Source organism: Lathyrus oleraceus, chromosome 3 (genome assembly GCF_024323335.1).
Source record: "Lathyrus oleraceus cultivar Zhongwan6 chromosome 3, CAAS_Psat_ZW6_1.0, whole genome shotgun sequence".
Taxonomy (NCBI): domain Eukaryota; kingdom Viridiplantae; phylum Streptophyta; class Magnoliopsida; order Fabales; family Fabaceae; genus Lathyrus; species Lathyrus oleraceus.
The window spans coordinates 495,921,089-495,935,722 of NC_066581.1; positions in this window are offsets into that span (position 1 = coordinate 495,921,089).

Consider the following 14,634-nt stretch of genomic DNA (forward strand, 5'->3'; position numbering starts at 1 on the left):
TATGAATGGATGTATTCCAATATTATACGTGTGTTTGTGTTGGCATTGGGTATGAGTATGAATTGTGTTGGTATTGAGTATGCCATTTGAATTGATGTGCCGTTACCGAATGTGTGATATGATTAGGTTGATTAATGTGTTATTTACTTAGCATTACATGATATTTTATAATGCTTATTATATCGATTGAGGAACTCACCCTTACAACTATTTTTCAGGTAACGAGCAGTGATCGAGTAGAAGCTAGTGCTTGGAGTCTAGTGTAGTCTCCTTAGTGGGTCATGCTCTGATAGATGTAACATCGGGACGGGATGTTTTACCTTGTTGAATAATTTTACATGTAATGTGTTACATGTTTGGCATGATTGATTTGATTTCTATCCGCTGCGAATTATGCAAATGTTATTTTGATTAAATAAAGAGCATGACAGTTATTATGGTGTGAAGTGATTGTGTGACACCCTTAATTGCATATCTACTCTGATTTATATTTGTTGTTTTAAATTAAATATTTGGGGTATTTTAGAAGGGTGTTACACGCACACACACACACACATACATACACACAAACACAAACACAAACAAACAAATACACGCACACATATACACACACATGCACGCACCCAGACACACCCACACACACACCACACCACACACACACACACACACACACACACACACACACACAAGGAAAAATAGAAACAAAGGCACACACACACAAACACACACAAACACACAAACACAAACACAAACATAAACACAAACACCAACACAAATACAAACACACATACGTACACACACACAAACATAAACACACGTACACCCCTGCCACGCACACATAAACACAAACACAAACAGACATACACACACAACAAGATATACGCACATACAAACACAAACACAAACATAAACACACATAGACATACAAACACAAACTCAAATAGACATGCACGCATACACAAACACAAACACAAACACAAACACAAGCACAAACACACACACACACACACACACACACACACACATAAACACAAATACACATACACACACACACAAACAAACACAATCACACACACATCAACACATACACACACAAACACACAAACACGAACACAAACCCAAACACACACACGCACACACGAATGCACTCTCTCACACACATACAAACACACACACACACACACACACACACAAACACAAACGAAACAAAAACACACACCAGACACGTAAGCACGCCCCCCCCCCCCCCCCCCACACACACACAAAAACAAACACAAACAAAGACACACATATACACATATAAACACACACACACACACAAAACACAAACACAAACGCGCACACACACACACACACACACAAACTAAACACACACACACACACAAACACAAACAGACATCCACACGCACACATCCACATCCCCCCCCCCCCCACACACACACAAACAAACATGTACACACACGCACACACACACTCACAAACACAAACACACAAATAGACACACATACAAACACAAAAACAAATACACACTCAAACATACACACACACACACACACACACACAAACAAACACAAACATACAAACACACACACACACACACACAAACACACATACACACACATACACCCAAAAATACAAACAGAAACACACATACACATACACATACAAACACAAAAAAACAAACACACGTACCCCTTTCCCCCCACCCCCCATACAAACACACAAACAAACACAAACACAGACACACACACGCACACATGCATGCACGTATGCTCTCACTCTCACACACAGACGCACGCGCACACACACATATAGACACACATACAAACACAAACACAAACACAAACAAACAAATACACACATATGTACACACGCACACATGCTCGCACCCAGACACACACACACATACAAACACAAATAGAAAACAAAGACACACACACAAACACACACATCAACACACATACATACACACACAGAAACATAAACACACAAACATACGAACACACACATACACAACAACAAACACAAACAGGCGCACACACAAACACAAAGGCAAAGACAAACACACATACACATACAAATACAAATAGACACACGCGCACACACAAACACACACACAAACATACATACAGACACACACACACACACATAAACACAAACAAATCTACACATATACACACACACACACACAAACAAACACAATCACACACACACACATACAAACACAAATAAAAACAAAGACACGCACATATAAACACACACAAACATAAACACACATACATACACAAACACAAACATACAAACACACACAAACACAAACAAACAGAAACATAAAGACACGTAGACCCCCCCCCCCCCCCCCCCACCCTTCCCGCCACACAACACAAACACAAACAAACATACACACACACATGCACACACATACACATACAAACACAAACACAAATAGACATGCACGCACACACCAACACACTGAAAAACACAAGCACAAGCACACATATAAACACAAACACAAATACACATACACACAAACGTGCGCACATAAACACAAACACAAATAGACATGCACGCACACACACACATACACACAAACGTGCGCACATAAACACAAACACAAATAGACATGCACGCACACACACACATACACACAAACACAAAAACACAAACACACACACAAACACACACACACACACAAAATCACAAACACACACACACACACACACAAACACACACACACAACACACACACGCACGCACACACACACACACACACACACACACACACAACACACACACACACACAAACACAAACACAAACATAAACACAAACACAAACATAAACAAACACACACATACACATAAACGCACATACACGTAAGCACACCCATACACACACATACATACAAAAACAAACACAAATAAAGACACACATATACAAACAAAAACACACACACATACACACATACACACAAAAACAAACACACATACACACACACATACATACAAAAACAAACACAAATAAAGACACACATATACAAACAAAAACACACACACATAAACACACAAACACACACACACACACACACACAAACAAACAGACACAATTAGACACACACACATACAAATACAAAAATAAATACACACTCAAACATACACACACCACACACCACACACACACTCTCACACACACACACAAATAACATAAAACACACACAAACACATACACATACACACACACACAAACACACATAAACACAAATAGAAACACACATACACATACACACACACAAAAAACACGCACCCCCACTCCCCCCCTCACACACACACACACAAACAAACACAAATAGAAACACAAACACAAATAGAAACACACACACACACACACACATAGACACACACACAAACACAAACACAAACAAACAAATTTACACATGCACACACGTACACATGCACGCACCCAGACACACACACACACACACAAACACAAATAGAAACAAATACACACACACATACACACAAACAAAAACACACATACATACACACACACAAACACATACACACACACACAAACACACACACACACACACACACACACACACGCACGCACGAATGCACCCTCACATACACACGCATACACACCCACACACACACACACCACACACACACGTGCACACACACACACACACACATAAACATACACACATATATATGTAAGCACACCCATCCACATGCCCCCCTGTTAGAACAGGGATGGAGTATCGGGATTTGTTATCGTCTCCACAGGGATTATGTGATATTGCCGCCGTTCGACAGTTGTTAAGTTCTTAACTTATAGTAACAAGGGGGTTTTAGTTTTCGGTTACGGTAGCTTGCATAAAAAGTAAGAAATTACGGTAAAAGTTTTGGTTTTACGATTTGGGAAAGATTGTCAAAGTTAGGGTTCGACGATCACTTCGCATGCATATGTTCGATCAAACAAAACTCATAAACTCCATTAGATGATAAACACATTCACAAAATCCTCCCAATGTGTTTATTTCTAACACACATTATGGGTTTTTCCCATTTTGATCCATTGTTGATTTCTCACACAATCTATCAAAATGACAACTTTTAGGTTTAACGTTTTAGTGAACAAACTCATTCAAAACTATCTCAAGCTAAAGAACAAGGATGGATGAAAACGTAGGTCAAGAGTTGGAAAACACCTTTCAATAAACCCAACACAAAGAGTTATCAATAAAACAAGGTTTTCACCATACATTCATCATCAAAGAGTTTACAAATGAAGATCAACCCATATACATACAAAGCTTATGATCATCTATATCTAACCTTGACAAAATGAAAGACTTAACTACTCATTTTCATGGTAGCTTGAACAACAAGTTTCAGAAGAAGGTTGATCAACATCCGAGTCGAAGAATCGAGATTGGATGGGAATCCACCTTCTTTTTGTAAAATATTGTCAAGAGAAGAAGAAGAATGAGAAATGGGGTTTCTAGGGCACAAAAATCACGTCTCAACAAAAAACAAGTAAAAAGATGATCCAAAAAAAAGAGAGCCGTTCCAAAAAGTAGCCCATACTACTTATAGAAATGGTTGTTGAGCTGTCATGCTCGCTAGGCGAGCAGAATGGTTCGCCTAGCGAGCCCCAAAATAAGTCACCAAAAGAGCCTGCGTCCAGAGGAATCATCCCAGACAAGTTTGCATCTGTTTGCTAGGCGAACATTCCTTCGCTAGGCGAAGGCCTCGCTTCTCTCATTCGCTCCAGCGAGTCTTGATGTTTTTGCTACTGGAAGTGTTCGCTACTTGCTCGCTGGTTGCTCGCCTAGCGAATACTTCGCTACTTCCGTCGCCACATCGAGTTTTGATTTTTTTGGTTCTGTCCATGTCTGGGAGTGTTCGCTGGCATCTCGCTGCATGCTCGCCTAGCGAATACTTCGCTACCTCACTCGCCTAGCGAGCTTGCTTATGTTTTCTTTCTTTCTTGGTTCCTTTGCCATCTTTCTTGTGCCTTAGTTTTCTACTCTTTCATGCCTAATTCCTGCACAATAACACACAAATTAAAGGTACCAAGATCATTTCACATAGTATTGCAAATCAACAAAAGCAAGGGCGGTTTCGAACACTTTTTCGATAAAAAGGAGTGAAAGATGCCCACATTTGATAGCTCAAATAAGCAAACTTGGGCATCTAACAACTCTCCCCAACTAGATTCTTGCTTGCCCTCAAGCAAAGTATGCCTCTTGAAGGACAAGAGGATTTGCTTAAAGAAAAAGATTTCTCCGAAATCGGATAAAATGGCTCAAACACAAGAGAATCAACCAGACACAAGTTCCCAATGGTTAGAATAACACAATACACAAGAACTAAAGCCTTATAGCAATGCAAAACATGTATCAATCCACAATAATGTTATCCTGAATGAATCACCCTATCTCTCCTCTTCGAATAAGGATTGAAGAAATTACGCGTTTGCAACCGCGGGGACAATTTCACTCTCCAACAAACAATGCAAAAGTCAATTCAATTCATACAATGTCTAACAATTATAAATGAAAATGCGGAAGCACGAAGATCACTAAGGTCTTTTCCGGTTGTAGCTTGGTCAGGTTTACAAACAAGGTTCATATCTAAGGCCATTGAAAACGAACTTGCCGATGCAAAAGAGACATTCACTGTACAAGCTATTCACACATCTCAACTTAGTTCCACTTGTTTCTCATTTGAAACATTCAAAACTCTTATTTCACAACTCAATTTTGTTTTTCACTATTTTTCTTCCAAGCAAGCATTCATTTTCATTTTTTTTCACATCGTATTCACAAAACATATGTTTCTCTTTTCTAATTTTTTTTCAATGCTTGCTCGGTTATTCAAGAGTTGTGGCACCTACCGATTCTCATTTTCGTTCTCCCCAACTTATCTTTTACTCACCCAAGTGAATGCTCTTGACTTTTTACGGCATAAGAACAAATATAAAAAATTTCAGGGTTTTAAGAAAAAAGATTTTGACGTCTCGCCTTATTTCAAGCTGAGATTCAACTGTTTAAGCTCAAAGGGGTTCACGAATACTCTCTGCTCACGGGTAAGTTGTATTTGGAACTGGTTGTGCTCGAAAGAAAACAAGTGCCTTGATCATTTCTAATTGCTTCCACAAATTCACAATAATAAAAGACAAAGCATGAATCAAATGAATCAACACAGTTTATTAGAATCCAGCATTTTAGTGTACAATGGAGGTTTCCTCACAATTTGTGGTTCTAAGCCCTAGGTGAATCATTCATTCAATTATGTTGCAAAAGGAACAATATTCAATTACGAAAAGAGTAAAGTTCTTAATGCATTCTAAAATTCTAACCGGAGGTAACCATGTACCTTAGCATTATTCCCTTGTTTATTTTTATCATCGCCATCCAAGCTCGGATGCACCTTCATTGGATACTTCTTTGAGGAGCAACCAATCTAGAAGGTTTGACCCTCAACAACAAAAAATTTATTAAACAAAAGAAATTCAAACCAAACACAATAATTTAAAACATAAACAACAACCATCACTTCAAAATGTTAAAATGTGCGTGGGGGACAAAACACCCCAAAAAGTACATAACCAAAATACCAAATATCTGAAAATACAAGAAAATAAAACATAACATAAAAAAAAACTTAGTCCTCATAGGACTCAGAACCCTCTTCACTACCGGCCTCAGAACCGGAATCATCATCATCACCATCATCATCATCATCATCATCATCATCATCAGCATCATCAGCACCACCAGAACCATCAGCACCAGAAGCACCAGCGTCCGCCCCCTCTCCGAAAACAGGCCTGTCCTCAGGCCAGCTAGCATGTTGCAGGAACTGCTCACGCGTCATCATAGGATGCTCTCCAGAAGGGTCACGTACCTGCAACTGTAATACGTGCATAGAGTCATGTATATCAATCATGGCGCGCTGAGTCGCCGCCATCCAATCCCAATTGTAATTGCAAAAAGCTTGCTGGAAAGGATCAAACCCCTGAGAAAAACCACCAAGACCATCAGCAGCCCCGGTATCATCAGCAACTGTACTACCTCGGAAGTTCTTCGGCTTACAGTACTTGTCCACATATCGATCGTCGATTACGGACGGAATCCTTACTTGACTGCGGGAGGGTAGCTTCACCCTCGACTGTAGGCACAAAGCCATGATGAGACAAGGAAAAGCAAGGGGGCAGTTAACTCGCGCCCCCGACTTCAGCTCGCTCTCAACCACGGACTTCATCTCAATCGCAATGATTCGCGCCACATCGATCTGTACATTAGTTAGAATACAGTGGACCAAGTGTGCCACTGGGATCGGCACGGTCGACGTGTGTGACTTGGGCTTAATGTTAGTCGGAACCAGCATTAAGATCAGCTGAGCCAAGGGAATCATATCCTCCCGATGGTACCTCACAGGAACCCCAGATGGGTTCACCTCAACCGACTTTCCCTCAAACAACAGGGCCACAGAAATAGTATCAGTGTTCCTGTGGAGCCTCAGATCTCTGTGGTATGCATCCCTCTCATTAACTCCTAGATGGAGCGGTTCACCAAGCACTCGGTTAATAGCATCCCTATCAAAAGCGACCTGACGTCCTGAGACTCTTGTAGTCCAAGTGAAAGGCTCGTCGTCATTTGGCATCGCGTTCGCATAGAACTCGCGCACTATCTCAATATCATAGCTTTCAGATGGAGAGATCAACTTGTCCCATTTCTTGCTATTTATCAACTCTGCAAATGTCCGATAATCGCCTTGTGCGTTGATCAAAAACCTCTTCTCAGGTAAGATTTTCCTTTTCTCCAACGCCATATAACGTGCAGCTTGCTTCGCCCCAACGAATTTATCGATGTCAAATTGAATTGGCACAATGCGGGAAGTGCTCCCGATCTTTCTCTTTTTTTCAGCACTTGACCTGGATGCCATCTGTAAAATCATAGAAAAGAAACAACACACAACCACAAAACAGATTCGAGATTTAAACAGAAAAACCAGATACTGTCATGGTCGCTACAACTTCTCTTAGCGAGGACCCAACGAAGATTCGCTACGGGTTCACTTAGCAAAGTGACAGCGAATGCTCGCCACAGATACGCCTAGCGAAGATGCTAGCGAATGTTACGGGATTCTGAGTTCTCCACTGTTAACAATCCAATTTCAGAAAACCCAAAGTCTAATGATACCCATTCCAGAAACAAAGTAATTTAACATGCTAGGAGTCGTTCTAAACATATATGCAAACCTAATTTTTTTTTATTTTTTTTTTAAAAACCCAATCTCCCAAATTCAACCCTAATGACTCATTCTTCAGAATTTACAACATTGAAAGCACAAAGGAATGGAGACAGAACAAACCTGATTGAAGAGGTTGATTGATTATGAAATGCAACAGTTAGGGTTTGCACAAGGATGATTCTCAAAGTTTTTGTGTGAGATGGAAGTGAAAAGTGTGAAAGTGAGAGTGAGTTCGTGACCCTATGTTCAGACTAAAACAAAATAAATGGGTTTTGGGCCCAAATGAGTGGCCCTCTGAAAAATAAAATAAAGTTCTGTCACGCAACGTTCGCCTAGCGAAGAGCTAGCGAACGTCTCACTACTGTCTTCGCCTAGCGAGCAGCTAGCAAACATGACAGGATCTTGTTTTTTTCAAAACAGCACTGCACAACACAATTCAGCAAGGTTCCACCAATTTGAATACCAATACCACACAACACGAAGCTGTAAATTCTTACAATGTTGGGGTGCCTCCCAACAAGCGCTTGTTTAACGTCGGATAAGCTCGACGATTCGAGATGCTCACAGAGGAGCATCCAAGCAGATTGCAAAGCTCTCGCGATCCACAAGACCGCCAAGATAAATCTTCAAACGTTGGTCGTTAACCGTCCAACTATCTTTCTTATCCAAATCCTCAATGACAACAACTCCATACTCTTTGACTTCTTTGACACGAAATGGCCCGGACCATTTAGATTTCAATTTTCTGGGGAATAACCTCAACCTAGAATTGAACAAAAGGACCAACTGTTCGGGCACAAATTCCTTCTTCCTAAGATTTTTGTCATGATACTCTTTCACCTTTTCTTTGTACAACCAGCTCGAGTGATATGCGGCATTGCGCATTTCTTCCAACTCAAGCAATTGCACTTTTCTTTTTTCACCGGCCAAATCCTTATCAAAGTTCAATAATTTCAGAGCCCACAAAGCTTTGTGCTCCAATTCGACCGGCAAATGGCAAGTCTTACCAAATACCAATTGAAAAGGAGTTAGCCCAATTGGAGCTTTAAAAGCGGCACGGTATGCCCATAAAGCTTCATCCAACTTTTGCGACCACTCTTTTTTAGAATTCGACACGGTTTTTTTCAAGAATTCTCTTAATCTCACGATTAGAGACTTCGGCTTGACCGTTTGCTTGTGGGTGATACGGAGTCGCCACTCTATGTGATACACCGTAATGTTTCAAAACGCTTTCTAACGGTGCATTACAAAAGTGCGACCCTCCGTCACTAATCAACACACGGGGGGTTCCAAAACGGGAAAAGATGTTTTTCTTCAAAAAATTATTACCGTTTTAGCATCCGCCCAGGTGAGGCAATCGCCTCAACCCACTTAGAAACATAGTCAACCGCCACAAGCATATATTCATTACCATATGAGGGTGGGAATGGTCCAACAAAGTCGATACCCCAACAATCGAATACTTCAACCTCTTGGATGTTTTGGAGAGGCGTCTCGTCTCTCTTACCAATCCCACCACTTCTTTGGCAACTATCATAACTTTGCGCATGGGCATTTGCGTCCTTGAAAATAGTAGGCCAATAAAATCCTGACTGAAGGACTTTAGTGGCCGTTCTTGCCCCATTGTAGTGTCCGCCGTAAGGCGAGTTGTGACAATGCCAAAGAATGCTTTGCGCTTCATCGCCAGTAACACACCTCCTCAAAAGTTTATCACCACCCAACTTAAACAAGTATGGGTCATCCCACACGTAGTACTTAGCATCCGAGAGAAATTTCCTTTTTTGGTTCGAAGTTAGGTCGGGAGGCACCAAACCACTAGCCTTATGGTTCGCAAAGTCCGCAAACCACGGCCTAACTTGAACTTTGAAAAGTTTTTCATCAGGAAACTCTTCCCAGATTTCCTTCTCGGAAGCGGTAACCTCCACATTAACTAAGCGAGATAAATGATCCGCCACCAAATTTTCCGATCCTTTCTTGTCTTTGATTTCAACATCAAATTCTTGCAACAAGAGGATCCAACGGATGAGCCTTTGCTTCGAGTCCGGTTTGGTGAGCAAATATTTAATCGCCGAGTGGTCGGTATACACTATGACCTTGGAACCAATAAGATAGGACCTAAACTTTTCAAGTGCATACACTATCGCAAGTAATTCTTTTTCAGTGGTGGCATAGTTAACTTGAGCCTCATTAAGAACTTTACTTGCGTAGTGTATCGCATGAAATTTTTTCTCTTTTCTTTGGCCTAATACCGCTCCGATTGCATAGTCGCTCGCATCACACATGAGCTCAAAATTTAAATTCCAATTTGGAGCGACTATAATTGGAGCGGTAACCAATTTTTCCTTTAAATTTTCAAAAGCTTGTAAACACTCATCAGTTAAAAGAAATACCTGATCCTTAGCTAGCAAGTTACTCAAAGGCCTAGCTACCTTTGAGAAGTCTTTGATAAAGCGCCGATAGAAACCGGCGTGCCCCAGAAAGCTTCGGGCTCCCTTCAAATTCACCGGAGGAGGTAACTTTTCAATCACTTCAACTTTAGCACGATCAACTTCAAGCCCTCTTGAAGAGACTTTATGGCCAAGCACTATCCCCTCGGTCACCATGAAGTGGCACTTCTCCCAATTAAGAACAAGATTTGTCTTCACACATCTTTCAAGAACCGTTCCCAGTTGTCCAAGCATAGACCAAAGGAACCACCAAATACGGAGAAGTCGTCCATAAAGACTTCCATTGTTTTCTCGATAAGGTCGGCAAAAATAGCTTGCACACATCTTTGGAAAGTCGCTAGTGCATTGCACAACCCAAAGGGCATTTTACAGTATGCGAAAATTCCAAGAGGACATGTGAAAGCCGTCTTTTCATGATCGGCCGAGTCAATCGCAATTTGGTTATACTCGGAATAGCCATCTAAGAAACAATAGTATTGTTGCCCAAAAAGTCTTTCTAGCATTTGATCCATGAACGGGAGTGGAAAGTGATCTTTTCGAGTTGCGGTATTCAACCTCCTATAATCAATGCACATACGCCACCCCGTTGCCACTTTTGTCGGGATCAACTCATCCTTTTCATTTCGAATCACGGTAATGCCACCTTTCTTCGGAACCACATGTACAGGACTAACCCATGGGCTATCCGAAATCGGGTAAATCATTCCCGCATCCAACAACTTAACAACCTCCTTTCTAACAACTTCCTTCATAGTAGGATTTAAGCAGCGTTGCGGTTGAGCTACTGGCTTAAAGTCCTCTTCCATTAAGATCTTGTGAATGCAACAGGAAGGACTAATTCCTTTGAGATCGGAAAGAGTCCAACCCATGGCTTCTTGATTCTTTTTCAAAACATTGATCAAACGGGCTTCTTCATTCTTTGACAAAAGATTGCTTATGATAACCGGGTTTGCTTCGGTCTCGTCGAGGAATGCATACTTCAAATTAGAAGGTAACATTTTCAATTCAATCGGCGATTTTTCTTCATTAACCTCCTTCAATACTTCCTCCTCAACTCGGATGTAACTCTTTTAGACTATTAAGTTCCCTTAGGAATTCATCAAGAGCTTGCTCTTCTTCAATTGTGAAAACTTCAAAGGAGTCATCAAGAGCTAACTCCATAGGAGATATCTCATGAATATGTTTAGAAACTTCAAAAGTTTCCTCTTCGATCACATCAATGCGAAAGCTATCACGACTATCCTTTGAATGCTTCATGGATTCGAATAGATCAAAAGTAACTTCTTCATTTTGGACCCTTACTTTCATCAAACCGTCGTCAACATCAATCATCATGAGTGCGGTTTTCATGAACGGTCGGCCAAGAATAAGCAGAGCATCATCATCCTCTTCCATATCAATCACAATGAAATCAACCGGGAAGAAGAATTTGTCAACTTTGACCAATACATCTTGGGCTAACCCATGAGGATGGGTAGTCGACTTATCGGCAATTGCAAAGTCATCCGGATGGCCTTCATTTCAATGTTGCCAAGCCTCTTCACAATAGACAATGGTATTAGATTAATGCTTGACCCCAAATCAATTAGCCCTTTTCCGACATAGACATCACCAATTATAACCGGCAAAGTAACTCGTCAAGGGTCAACCTCTTTTCTCGGAAGCGTCCGTTGAATGATTGCACTACAACTAGCATCTAGGACAATTGTCTCCGGTTCCGTGTACCTCCGCTTTTTAGTAAGTATGTCTTTCATGAATTTCGCATACTTAGGCATTTGCTCCAATGCTTCGGCAAACGAATGTTCACTTGAAGTTGTTTGAATATATCCATGAACCGGGCGTAATGTCATTCATTCTCCTCCCTAGATGGAGCATGTGGATACGGAAGGTTTTGGATTGGAGTAACGCCCACTACCTCCTTTCCTTTAGAAACTCTAGAATTCCTCTCTCATTTTTTTTTACTCCCTCCACTTCACTTCATCACTCTTATTTTTTTCAACTTCCACACTTTCTTTATTTTCTACTTCACCATTTTTTTCATTCTTTTCAACTTCTTCCTCACTCCACTCCCCAACTTCAACATCAATGCTATCCTCTATTTTTTTTCTCCTCATCTTTTTCTCATCCTCTCTTTTTTTCTCTCACTAATCAACTCCCTTCCACTTCTCGTCGTTATCGCTTTACAATGCTCTTTTGGATTCGTTTGCGTGTTCGCCGAAAAAGATGGTCCGGGTTGTTGTTCCGCTAGTTGTTTAGCAAGTTGACCGACTTGAGTTTCGAGATTTTTGATTGCCGCATCGTTGCTCTTTTGATTAGCCATCGACAATTGCATAAATTGTGTCAATGTCTCTTCTAACTTTGAAGTCACGACCGGCGGTTGTTGAGGTTGGTAAGGATTTTGACGGCTAGAAGTACCACCCCCATAACCTTGGTTATGGTGATAGTTAGCCCTTGGTTGGAACCCTTGATTCCCTTGAAAGTGTTGTTGTTAATTTTGAGGATGTTGTTGATACGGTTGTTGTTGTTGTTGCCTCGGTTGGTAGTCTCGTTGGTTCACCATGTAATTCACCTCTTCGAACCCGGAGGTGGACAAAACCCGTGTCATGATCACCCTTGCAAAGCTCACAACAAGCTATTTGTTTAGCTTTTGAAGGCTATTTCAACTCTTTTATTTGTTGAGTTAAGAGTTCAACTTGTTGTGAAATGAGTTTATTTTGGGCAAGAATAGCATCGTTTGTCCCAAGTTCAAGCACTCCCGGTTTCTTCAAAGTGTTGCCTCTACTTTGACTTTGGAGGTCATTTAGAGCCATACGGTTAATGATATCAGTAGCTTCGGCGGCGCTTTTAGACAACAAAGAACCACCCGAGGTAGCATCCAATAAAGTCTTGCAATTAGGTTGAAGGCCATTCTTGAAAATGTGGATTTGCATCAATTCGTCAAAACCATGCCCTTTGCACTTTCGAAGCATAGATTTAAATCTTTCCCATGCCTCATTCAATGATTCGTTGGCTCCTTACGAAAACACGGAGATAGCCTTTTTGGATTCCATGAACCGGTTGTGGGAGAAAAATATTTCAATGAAATTCTCTTCCAACACGTTCCAATCCGTCATGACTGCAGGTGTTTGATCCAAGTACCAATCTTTGGCTTTGCCGAGCAAAGCATGAGGAAATAGTCTTTTGAACAACGGTAGCTCTTGAGCTTGATCAACTCCGGCTGCCAACGCTATCTCGTAAAATTTGGTGAGAAAAGCAAAGGGGTCTTCATGGTCCATTCCGGTGAATGGACTTCCGTATAGCAAGTTAAGAGTTCCCATCCTCAACTCGGCTTGCCTTCCCGTGTGGTTGGCAAACTGAGCTGTATTCCTCGGACTGTTGACACATGGTGTGGAAACGGGCGGTGGTGGTGGATCCATGATAGGTGTGAAAGGTGGTGGTGTGTTGTAGAAGAACCTTCTCCTTGTTCTTGTCGTTGTCTAGCTTGTTGCCTCCTTCGTCTCGTTCTGCTATTCAGTCTCCTTGCGGTTCTTTCGATCTCGGGATCAAAAAGAAGTTGGTCCTCAGGAACCTGCCCTCGCATAAAACGAAAGTTGCACACTAAACCAAACAAATTAACAAGCACAAGTCAAAAATTCAGAAGTTAAGAATTCAGCAACTATTGCGATGCTCGCAATATCAATTCACAATCCCCGGCAACGGCGCCATTTTGTTAGAACAGGGATAGAGTATCGGGATTTGTTATCGTCTCCACAGGGATTATGTGATATTGCCGCCGTTCGACAGTTGTTAAGTTCTTAACTTATAGTAACAAGCGGTTTTAGTTTTCGGTTACGGTAGCTTGCATAAAAAGTAAGAAATTGCGGTAAAAGTTTGGTTTTACGATTTGAGAAAGATTGTCAAAGTTAGGGTTCGATGATCACTTCGCA